General features: G+C 40.8%; 1 non-coding gene across 1 annotated transcript; it reads right to left on the reverse strand.

The window, feature by feature from the left end:
* Positions 1-836: 836 nt before the first annotated feature.
* Positions 837-908, reverse strand: trnae-uuc. Its single transcript has one exon. It is a non-coding gene; the product is annotated as a tRNA-Glu (tRNA).
* Positions 909-12,080: the final 11,172 nt, after the last annotated feature.

Genomic DNA, 12,080 nt, shown 5'->3' on the forward strand with positions numbered 1-12,080 from the left:
GGCTTCAAACTTTCCTTTTTGATAAAGCTTATAGTTAGAGCTGGATCAGGCTAGAACCAGCTCTTAGTTATGCTGCTATAGGCTTAGACTGACACACTGGGATCCTGTCTTTCCCTCTCTCCTCTGTCTGCCTGTCTCTTACTTTAAGTCTCCCTGTCCCATTAAAGTTACTAACCATAGACCTTTCTGGAGTCCCTGAGCTCCCTTGTCTCGTAGGTGCCTCCTGATCTCTGCTGTACACAGCCTGCTGCTGTGGACGTGAAAACCTTGCTTCCATTTCCAACAAGCTATCTTTGTGAAGCAGAGTTTCTTAAAGAGCTCATAGTCCTCTTTTACCCCTCTAGAACACTAACCTCCCAACATGCAGGCCTACCTGAAGTCTCTAAAACTAGTATGGGAGGTAGAGCCTTCAGATATCAGGAACCTCTCCTTTGGAATCATCTACCAGTCAGGGTCCGGGAGGCAGACACCCTCTCTACTTTTAAGAGTAGGCTTTAAAATTTCCTTTTTGATAAAGCTTATAGTTAGAGCTGGATCAGGCTTGGACCAGCTCTTAGTTATGCTGCTATAAGCTTAGACTGACACACTGGGATCCTGTCTCTCCCTCTCTCTGCCTTTCACTTACTTTAACTCTTCCTGTCCCATTAAAGTTACTAACCATAGACCTTTCTGGAGTCCCTGAGCTCCCTTGTCTCGTAGGTTCCTCTGGATTATTGCAACAGCTGGCCAGCTGCTACAACTACTACTATCCGTTTCACCACTGTCATCTCCCTCTCACATTGAGGATGACTGAAATGAGAGCACTAATGTAAGGTAACTGCAAAGGTTAAAGACTGTTCCCATACCGGGAATTGAACGCGGGCCGCCTGGGTGAAAACCAGGAATCCTAACCGCTAGACCATATGGGACTTGCTTTGAGTTTGTCTTATCTCTAGGCAGGCTCAGGAAATCACACTAAGTCCAAGTCATGACTGATTGGATAGACCTTTCTGGAGTCCCTGAGCTCCCTTGTCTCGTAGGTTCCTCTGGATCTCTGCTGCTGTGGACATGCCAGACTCCAGCTGCTACAACTACTACTATCCGTCTCACCACTATCATCTCTCTCTCTCTGTCTTCATCTCCCTCTATCCCTCTCTCCAACACGGTCTCAGCAGATGTGTGTCTAACATGAGTCTGGTCCTGCTGGAGGTTTCTGCCTGTTAAAGGAAGTTTGTCCTTGCCACTGTAACTTGCAAAATGCTGCAAAGTGCTCTGCTCATGGTGGATTAAGATGAGATCAGACTGAGTCCTGTCTGTAAGATGGGACTGGATCTGATCCTGTCTTGTTGTTGGGTCTCTGTTTGGAAAGAGTCTGGAAGCCTGGTAGTGATTCCACCTGTGGTCGTTTGCTGCATGTCACTCTCCTCTCTCTACCCTAGTTTCCTTCTCTTATCCCCTCTCCTATCCTCTTTGAATAAAGGCATAAAAGCCTAAAAATAAAAAAAATAATAAAGAAAAAAAGATGTCTCTGGCCTTTAACCACATTTCTGTGACATAAGTTGCCTTTCAGACCTAATAGCAAAAATAAATTGTGCAATTTTTGAATATCAGGGAGGCTTTTAGATACTGAAATACATCTTCATTTTCCATTTTCCAAGTTTGACTGAAGCACATTTGTTCAATTTAAATGCTTATGATCGTCCACGCGACCATAAATTGCATATTTAGAAGGATATTGTGGGTTCGGGTCTCCGGCGGCTGATCACAGCACATGTTTCTGTTCTTAGTGATTCAGGGACCTGACTTTTCAAGCTCTGTAGAATAAGAAGAGAGAAGGATTTAGCTTTCACCGCTGGTGTGGCTGACATCTCCACACCGGAGGTCATCGTAATTCACTCACAAAGTCAATACTGCTGTGTTGTCAAAACAAGAACCATCTTGACTAGCATTCAGCCGTCCTGTAGAGACTCTCATATCAGTACTTTGGTTTGGCAGTGGCAATTTTTCTATCACAGTGCTGGTCCTCTCCAGATGGCAGCGGTATTACCTGGGAAGGTCAGACGCCCATCAGTCTGGATGCTGACGGTATTTACAAGTGTACCTCTGTAATCCGGGGACATGTGTGGAAAAAATGTGACACATATTCTTCAAAAGAGGCTCGCAGGGCTCGATGGATTTGTTCAACTCATACACCGGTGATGTATAGGGTTTGTAATGTGACACAACAGATTGAGAGTCATCTTGTTTCATCAGTGGTGAATAGTGGATGGATGTCATTTAACCCTTTAGGGTGTCCAGTCCAATTCTATTCGCTCTTAAAGGTGACATATCATGCAAAATCAACTTTTTAATGGTTCTCTACCTGAAATATGTGTCCCTGTCTACAAACCCCCCGAAAATGAAAAGAATCCATTCTGCCCCTGTTCTGATTTCTCCACCTTTCTGTAAATGTGTGCTGAAACCAGCCGTTTCAGTTTTCAGTGTTTTTCATACGTCACAACGCCATCCGGTCTGTAACAGGAAGTCAGAGCTCGGAGCTTGTTCAGCCCATAGACTGTATAAAATACAACTCAACCCCTCCTCTGTTTTTCATTCCCTGCACACACGTGTGTGCTAACAAGGAGCTTAGGAGGGAGGCATGCTAGTTGTAGGCTGTCTTAATAAACACAAAGGTCGGTTTTACTCCCCACGTCTGCAGATTTGAAGATCTAGTGGGTGATTTTTAGTTTTCATGGAAAAGTGCTAGCGCTAGTTAGCATAGCCACATAGCTACATGTTCGTAGCTGTGTACCAAGACACACGTGGACATGCTGACAAATAAAACAACAAGAAACACTAAATCTGTGACCAATGGTTCAGAAAGGTCCTGCTGCAGGCGCCTCTCCGTCAGGATCAGATTCTGGATCAGATTCAGAGGGTTGAAGTAACGCGGGTCTGTGAGCAGCCGTGTATATTCAGCCAACATGTAAACATTAGATCAACAGGCTGGACAGCCGAGGCCACATCCACTTCCTGAGGGGGCGTGGTCAGAGAGCTCATTCTCATTTAAAGGCACAGACACAGAAAACAGCCTGTTCTGAGCAGGGCTGAAAAAGAGGGGTTTACAGGCAGACCAGAATCTGATTTCAAGGTGTTTTTTTGAGGATAAACTTTAAAGACTTGTTTTGGGGACCTCTTAGACCAATATATTTTGATGAAAAAGAGCACAATATGTCACCTTTAATCTAAATTAAAAACTCTTTGGTTTCAGTCGTACAGATTGTGTGAATATGTCTCTTAACATGAAGCATTTGAAGACACTCAGACGTGACATCATTATAAGAGTGAAAGTACTAATGTTTATACTGGCGGTCTCATTTCCATTGCAGAGTTCAAAGGGTTAATTCCTCCTCTCCATTAGTGTAGGTGTCATTATTTGAATGTCATACACAGGAGTGCTTGTTTAAGTGGTCAGAAATGCTTTCCGCTGGAGGTAAATGACGAGCAATAACAAGGTATGGAAAGGACGTGAGGAACAATCGGTTATGGAGCTCTAAAATTATTGGGATTGTTTCTGTGACATGTTCCCAGACAAGCCATCTCACGGCGGTGCAAATAATGACGGTAATCTTTCAGTCGCTAAGGGAGAGGCAGTGTGACAGCTCTATACTGTCGCCAGAAGTCTCAAGGAGAGAGTCGTATCGGGTAGTTGGCTGTGTGAAGCATGTGACAGCGACACCTGAGACTGTGCTTCAAATCCCCTCTTTCATCAACTATCCCCGGCCTTTCTTTTATTCTACTGTCTCTGTGATTTCACTAACCACAGATATCGAAGGTCAGGAGACACACTGGGTGTTATATATCTCTTAAATGGTCTTTGAACTTGGGGTTTTTGTTGGGCTAGTTTAAAAGATTTATGGGAATCTGTTGGAAGACTCTGCCCTGTGTAGTCACCTGGAAATAACAGTTTTTATAGACTTGTGTCACCGAAAGGCAACCTACCAATCATTCCCCTTATATTTAACACAGTCATGTCTGGTTTTCACCAGTTTGTTGAGTGACTATGTCCTGAATAACCTGACTATAGTACCTTCCAAATTAAGACTGACAGTCATCTAGTTTAAAGACATGCTAGCTAAGTCAGGCTTGACTCAGTATCCACGTTTCTTTGGTGTCACCAATATGTCCCATCCAAAATAAACAGATTATACTCCATAAATGGATATAAAACGATCTTCTTGCATCTAAAATGCATGGGCAAAACAAGTCTAGTACTTCCTAGAGCACCTCCTCTGTTTGCATTCTTCGTCTGGGATGGAAATAAAGTAACGTTGGTTCAGCAAGTCGATCTGAGGCTCGATAAGGATGTTGGTCTCTTCCTCCGTCTTATTGTCAGACTTTGGGATAATCTCAGTTTTCAGGGTGTGGATATAAATGGGGTTGAGGAATGTCAAAATGTCTGCATAATGGTGCAGATTTCTATGAATTAAACATTTCTGCATTATCAGGTCACTAAGAAGACACATGATGCTAGAGTTTACTCGAAACATCTTTGATACAATCCAAGGACTTCCAAGCCTTTGGCAACACTGAGGTTTCATTCATTATTGCACCAAAATGTACATTCCGTTGCATCTTTGCATTTGCTCTTTATTTCAGTAAAATGAACCAATAATATTTTTGCTGTTGTCCCAACCATGGCTTTAGATAACGGCCTTGATATCTACAAATCAATCAATCAATCTTTATTTCTATAGCGCTAAATTCGAACAAATGTTATCTCAGGACTCTTTCCAAACAGAGCAGGTCTAGACCATACTCTATGTTCTATTATTAACAAGGACCCAACATCAAAACAGGATAAGATCCAGTCCCATCTTGCAGACAGGACTCAGTCTGATCTCATCTTAATCCACCATGAGCAGAGCACTTTGCAGCATTTAGCAAGTTACAGTGGCAAGGACAAACTTCCTTTAACAGGCAGAAACCTCCAGCAGGACCAGACTCATGTTAGACACACATCTGCTGAGACTGTTGGAGAGAGTGATAGAGGGAGATGAAGAGAGAGAGATGATAGTGGAGAGATTAATAGTAATAGTTGTAGAAGCTGGAGTCTGGCTCGTCCACAGCAGCGACTCAGAGAAACCTACGAGACAAGGGAGCTAAGGGACTCCAGAAAGGTCTATGGTTAGTAACTTTAATGGGACAGGAAGCGTTAAAGTGACAGGCAGACATGAGCAGAGCACTTTGCAGCATTTAGCAAGTTACAGTGGCAAGGACAAACTTCCTTTAACAGGCAGAAACCTCCAGCAGGACCAGACTCATGTTAGACACACATCTACTGAGACCTACCGTGGTGGAGAGAGGGATAGAGGGAGATAAAAAGAGAGAGAGATGATAGTGGTGAGACGGATAGTAGTAGTTGTAGCAGCTGGAGTGTGGCACGTCGAAAGCAGCAGAGGAACCTACGAGACAAGGGAGCTCAGGGACTCCAGAAGGTCTATGGTTAGAAACTTTGATGGAACAGGGAGAGACAGGAGAGAGAGGGAAAGACACGAGCATTTAGCAAATTAAGGCGATAAGGACAAACTTCCTTTAACAGGCAGAAACCTCCAGCAGGACCAGACTCATGTTTGACACACATCTGCTGAGACCAAGTTGGAGAGAGGGATAGAGGGAGATGAAGAGAGAGAGAGATGATAGTGGTGAGATTGATGGTAGTAGTTGTAGCAGCAGGTCGTCTATGGCAGCGATCCAGAGGAACCTATAGGAATCGAGAGGATCCTCGTCTGCAGAGTCAGCATCATGCTTCTTAAATAGTCCAGACTGACTCTTGAATGGGTCTTTTTGTCTATTCTGACAGTACCCAGACCACTATAACAGGAGTTTGGAGCAAGAACTCATCCCTAAAAATTGTTGCAAGAACTAGTCAGCCCAAACAGTTATTATATATGCAAGTTTATATATTAACATTAAACTGAATGAGTAGAGCCTGCTCCCTTGATGTTTGTGGTGGTACTTCCCTCTCTTGTAAACATATGTGCATGAGCATGAACTAATTCACAATATTACATCTCCCTAACTGTCTGAACCAACAGCAAAATCCAGAAATGACTTCAGAAATCAAATCAACTCTCTTTTAAACCCCCTCCATCTTGAAGTCAACATCTAATTCAGAGCCAAAGGACTGTGAGAGTCGTCAGGGCCATCTTTTTCACTCCCTCACCTTCCCCTCTGAGTGGAAATTTCAGAGTTATTTCACACTTGCTTGAAGGGATAACTGTGTAACTTTGCTCAAGCTGCCACTAGTAGTGGCACTGCTGCACCCTGAGAGTTAATAAATAACAAGCAAGCATTATGAGAAATGTAATGGAAAAGGAAATAGCAATGATAACACGGCACTGAACTCCAACATTTTCAAATACCCAGTGCTTACAAAGTGATATTGTGACAGCCACCAAGTTTTTCACTGATGTCTCAGTTTTTGTGTTTTTGGGCTCACCTCAGCCGCCCCGTCGCTGTGAAGGGAACTCACACAGGATGTTTCAAAGGAGAGCTTTGAATGCAGGGGCAGGAGAGGCCAATGTGATGCTTATAACGAAGCAGGCTGGCATGTTTGCAAAGGAAGCATAACAAGAATGAAGATACCTGGAGATTGAATCACTATAACTACACTGAATCTGATTCTTCACAGTGCTATCAATCAATCAATCTTTATTTATAAAGCACCAAATCACAACAAAAGTTATCCTCGGACTCTTTCCAAACAGAGCAGGTCTAGACCGTCCTCTATGTCCTATTATTAACAAAGACCCAACATCAAGACAGGATCAGATCCAGTCCCATCTTACAGACATGACTCAGTCTGATCTCATCTTAATCCACCATGAGCAGAGCACTTTGCAGCATTTAGCAAGTTACAGTGGCAAGGACAAACTTCCTTTAACAGGCAGAAACCTCCAGCAGGACCAGACTCATGTTAGACACACATCTGAGACTGAGTTGGGGTGGGAGAGAGGGATAGAGGGAGATGAAGAGAGAGAGAGAGAGAGAGAGAGAGATGATAGTGGTGAGACGGATAGTAGTAGTTGTTGTAGCAGCAGCTGGAGTCTGGCATGTCCACAGCAGCAGGCCTCTGTGACGTCTCTGTCATTACAGCTGTCCCCAGATCAGTGATGAGGCAAATTCGTCCAAACATCACACCTCTGTGACCTTCATACTGAAGGCGAGACATCACAGAGGCTTAAATATCAAACCTTGAACTGGTAATTTCATAGACTGTATTTAGCAGTGTGTCCATCGTGAGCTTTGTTACAATGTTACAATGTCATTTAGCAGACGCTTTTATTCAAAGCGACGTACATATGAGAACAAGAACAACACAAGCAAAGATCTAGACAAGAGGAAACAAGATCAGTGAGAGTAACAAAGTGCTTCAAGTCCATTTGGATGCACGTACTGCCAAGCAGTGTAAAGGCAATGCACTAAAGTTGAAGCTAAAGGACCGCCTTCACTCATTTACACATAAATATAGAGTTGTTGAAGTGTCAATGATTGTGGTAATTTGGTCAAATTTATCAAATATAAAAGATACTGTAGTTTACTCAACTCAGCTTTATCTATATAGCACCTTTCATACATACAAGCATGAAGCCCAAAGTGCTTCAAAAAAGAACAGAGACAGAAAACAACAGCAATGGGCGCGGATTTAGCATGATGGTTAAGTTGCGCTCCCATGTAGCGGGACCAGGTTTGAGTCCAGCCTGTGGCCTCTCTCCAGCATGTCATTCCCCCACTCTTCCCTCTTTCCTACACTATCCACTGTCCTCTCCTCTATGAAGAAAGTTGTAAAAAAAAAAAGCCAAAAATATAACATGAAAAAAAAACCACAGCAATGGGTGAAATAATAAAACTTATGCTCATTAAAATAAAAGTAAAAATAAAATAAATTCAATACAGTGAAACTAAGAAAAAATAAAAAAAAAGGGTAGAAAGAAACATTACAAATCAGTTATAGTTAAAAAATATCAGATAAATCTAATAAATGGATATATAAATAAATAAATAAGATTAATAAATGTTGTTAAAACAACAACAATCATAATAATAATAATCATAATAATAATGCAGGCTAGGGCTAAAACTAAATGTATCCAAATGAAAGAGGTAAGTTTTAAGTTTACTATTAGTTTGTTCATATGCCAATATTTACATAAATTTTTTTTTAACCTTGCTTTTTCCTTGCTAATATTCAGGATTTGTTCGTATCTGCTCATGTTTTTGCAAAAACATTTCTTATTACAGTTTATTTGAGGATTTCTTAAATCTGAAATTGTATCTGCTTACTACCTTGCATTGCTCAAAACATTCAGAAAAACACCTTCAGCTGTGATTCAATTCAATTCAATTCAAAACCTTTATTTATTCTCCAAAAGACATTGAGGTTTCCCTCATTTCCAATGTCGGATGTGATGTTTGTATTTTGTTGTATTTCCCCCATCCTTTTGCTCCTGCTATCATCAATTTATGTTTATGTTTATTTATTTGCACACTTAAAAGAAAATACATACCAAACAAAAATAGCACAGATAAATAATATAATGTGCAGGAAGAGGCAGAAAACTCAGAGAGCTTATTTGAAGCCTCCACCCAAATAGTGTTCTAATATAAAGAATGAATGGAAAAACACTAAATTGACACATACAGTATAAAGCCAATAGTTGAAACTAAAATTCTCCAGAGTGTTGTTAATGTCTTCCCTCTAATATTAATTTCTTTAACTGTAGTTGTTCCAATATGTTGAATAGAAACTGACTCTTTGTTTTCTGCTGTCTTTGTGTTGCACTTCCCTGATTGTGACTTTAACACTGAGCACACAGCAGCTCTACCCGCTACGTTTCCAGGAGGATTATTCCTTTGGAGCGCTGTTACCTTTGGAAGACGTCCGTAAAGTAGAAATCCAATCTACTTGGTTTAAGCCTCCCTGAAATCACTCCCACCTTCGCCCTGCTAGTGCAGCCTGTAGGTTCACTTTGTTGCTCGAGGACACGTTAGCATTCAAATTCTCCACCATCCAACCATGAAAATCCATGACCTTTTTGGTTACACCGCTTTCTCTCTCTCTACCGCACAAACCATCAAAAACGATCTGAGATCTCCTCCCGTCTTTCCTGATACGGTGAACTAAGTTCTTGGCAGAGTAAAGTCGAGAATAAAGGGAGTATTCTTGGGAGTAGTAAGTGCGAAGGAGTGTAAAGAATGAATCACGGGTTGCTTGTTTCACTCCGTTGGCAGCAACAATCTGCCAGACGGCTTACTGGGATTCACTCAGTGTCTTATTTGAATATACACCAGGCCGAGGAGGAACACCTTATCAAGGAGATGTGAGCAACTGTGATAAATTTGCTGTATCCAGCTGCATTGAGCTGATAAGCACCCAAATTATATTCACTCTACATGCCTGCTCTAATTAAAAAGAGTCTCCCAGGTTTCAGCAAGTCACCATTTGATGTGTTTAATCTTTGTTAAAAAAATGATGCAAGTCGTGCACAAAATTGCGCGATAGCTTCTCCAGTTTTTAGAGTAGTAAATAAATAAATAAATAAATGAAATATTACATGGATGCATGCCCTCTTTTTTTTCCCTTACCACCTGCTGCTTTCAACACAGTCCCTTGCACATGGAAGCTGACATCATCAGTATTCAGCCCGCCTCTCCCCCCCTCCACCTCCTGTCGCTTCTCACAAAGGAGCCCTCGGGGCATTAGTGGTGAACCTCTACCCACATGGGACCTGTTGGTCCCCCTGACACCTGTCTCCCTCAGGTTGACCCCAGTCACGCTATGGATCACGCTACCATGCCTCCGAGTCTGAATCTGCCCGCCCAGTCAGACTTTGACGGACAGCTACCAGTAGCCCGACATAACATGCAGTGTGCTTCTGAAAAACAAAGGAAATCTTCCAGAGGGTGAATTAAAAGTATCGCCAGAGAGATCATATTTATTCCAACAAGTCTGGTCACTTTCACGGTCTGGTTGACTATTGATTGTCAAGCCCTTTAGCTGCGAGATAAACTTAATGGAATTAAAAAAGTTTTCCAGAATTGACTTGGAAAAGGCCATGGTTGTTGTAAGCATGGAAAAAAGAGTCAAGTGGAAAAACAACAAGACAGAAATCTCCGCCTGGGTGAATCAATATCTATCACCATGTGCAGTACATGATGCTGAAATCTCTATTTGCCTCTGTAAGTGCAGGAATGTAGAGGACAATGCTGTTCTGTGTGAAGCCCACAATGAAGGGTTGGGAGGAAAACAGAAAAATGCTTGCGAGTAATGACGGGCATTTGCATATGTTCCACAAATGGTCATTATACCACAGGAAACCTCTCATGAAGCAATCAATCAATCAATCTTTATTTGTATAGCACCAAATCACAACAAACATTATCTCAAGACGCTTTTACAAACATAGGAGGTCTAGACCACTCTATGTCAAATTATGAACAGAGACCCAACTTCAAGACAGGGTAAGACTCAGTCTGACCCCGACTTAATCCATCATGAGCATTGCACCTTGCAGTATTTAGCTAGTTACAGTGGCGAGGACAAACTTCCTTTTAACAGGCAGGAACCTGGAGCAGGACCAGACTCATGTTAGACAGACATCATGCCTCGACTGAGTTGGGTCTGGAAAGACAGATAGAGGGGAGTAAGAATCAGAGCTACAAAATAAAAATATAATAACAATAACATCAGCTATAAATACAAAAGGACAACAAATAGGCATGACTAATATGTACAGGCTAAAATAATATGATACAAGTGCAGTGCTGGGAGAGAGAGAGAGAGGTGATAGTGAATGTTCCCATAGGAAAATACATTTAGAGAGGAGATCTCAAAAGTGTTTCATTTATGTCTCCTAGACAACAATGAGATCTGTTAGAAAGCAAAATGAGACTTTGAATCTGCATTTTTTTAAATCTTATAACTAATTATTATTTATTTCTCTTATTTTGATTATCATGGTTATATTAATTGCTTTATTCAGCTACTTACCTGTTTACTCATTAGAAGTACATATAAACAATAATTTTATTTAATGTTATTATCTCTTATATTTATTTATTTGTGTGTGTGTGTATGCATGTGTGTATGTATGTATGCATGTATGTATGCATGTGTGTATGTATGTATGTATGTATGTATGTATGTATGTATGTATGCATGTGTGTGTGTGTGTGTATGTATGTATGCATGTATGTATGTATGTATGTATGTATGCATGTATGTATGCATGTATGTATGTATGTATGTATGTATGTATGTATGTATGCATGTATGTATGTGTGTATGTGTATGCATGTGTGTATGTATGTATGTATTCATGTGTGTGTATGCATGTATGTATGTAGGTGTGTATGTATGTATGTATGCATGTATGTATGTATGTATGCATGTGTGTATGTATGTATGCATGTATGTGTGTATGCATGTGTGTATGTATGTGTGTATGCATGTATGTATGTATGTATGCATGCATGTATGTATGTATGTATGTATGTATGTGTGTATGTATGTATGCATGTATGTGTGTATGCATGTATGTATGTATGAATGCATGTATGTATGTATGTATGTATGTATGTGTGTATGTATGCATGTATGTGTGTATGCATGTATGTATGTATGAATGCATGTATGTATGTATGTATGTATGTGTGTGTATGTATGTGTGTATGCTATGTGTATGTATGTATGCATGTATGTGTGTATGTATGTATGTATGTATGTATGTATGTATGTATGTATGTATGTATGTATGTATGTATTTTATTTTATTATTATTATTTTTTTGTATGTGTTTATATATGCTTCCATATGACTCTGTTTAAAACATGAAAATATGTTTGAAATACTGGACCTGTATTGTGAAGCAAAATGAGACTATAGCTTATGTCTCCCGTTTCTCATTCTTGCCCACAGAAAAAAAAAAGTTGTAAAAAGTCTCAGCTTAGTCTCCCTCTCAGTTCAGAAGGAGATCTGGTCACAATCTGAAATGATTCTCAGGTATGTCTCAAGGGTTGTGACTCCTCTTGAGCTCAGGTGGAGAAATCAGGGAGCTCTC

Source organism: Notolabrus celidotus, chromosome 17 (genome assembly GCF_009762535.1).
Source record: "Notolabrus celidotus isolate fNotCel1 chromosome 17, fNotCel1.pri, whole genome shotgun sequence".
NCBI classification, from domain to species: Eukaryota; Metazoa; Chordata; class Actinopteri; order Labriformes; family Labridae; genus Notolabrus; species Notolabrus celidotus.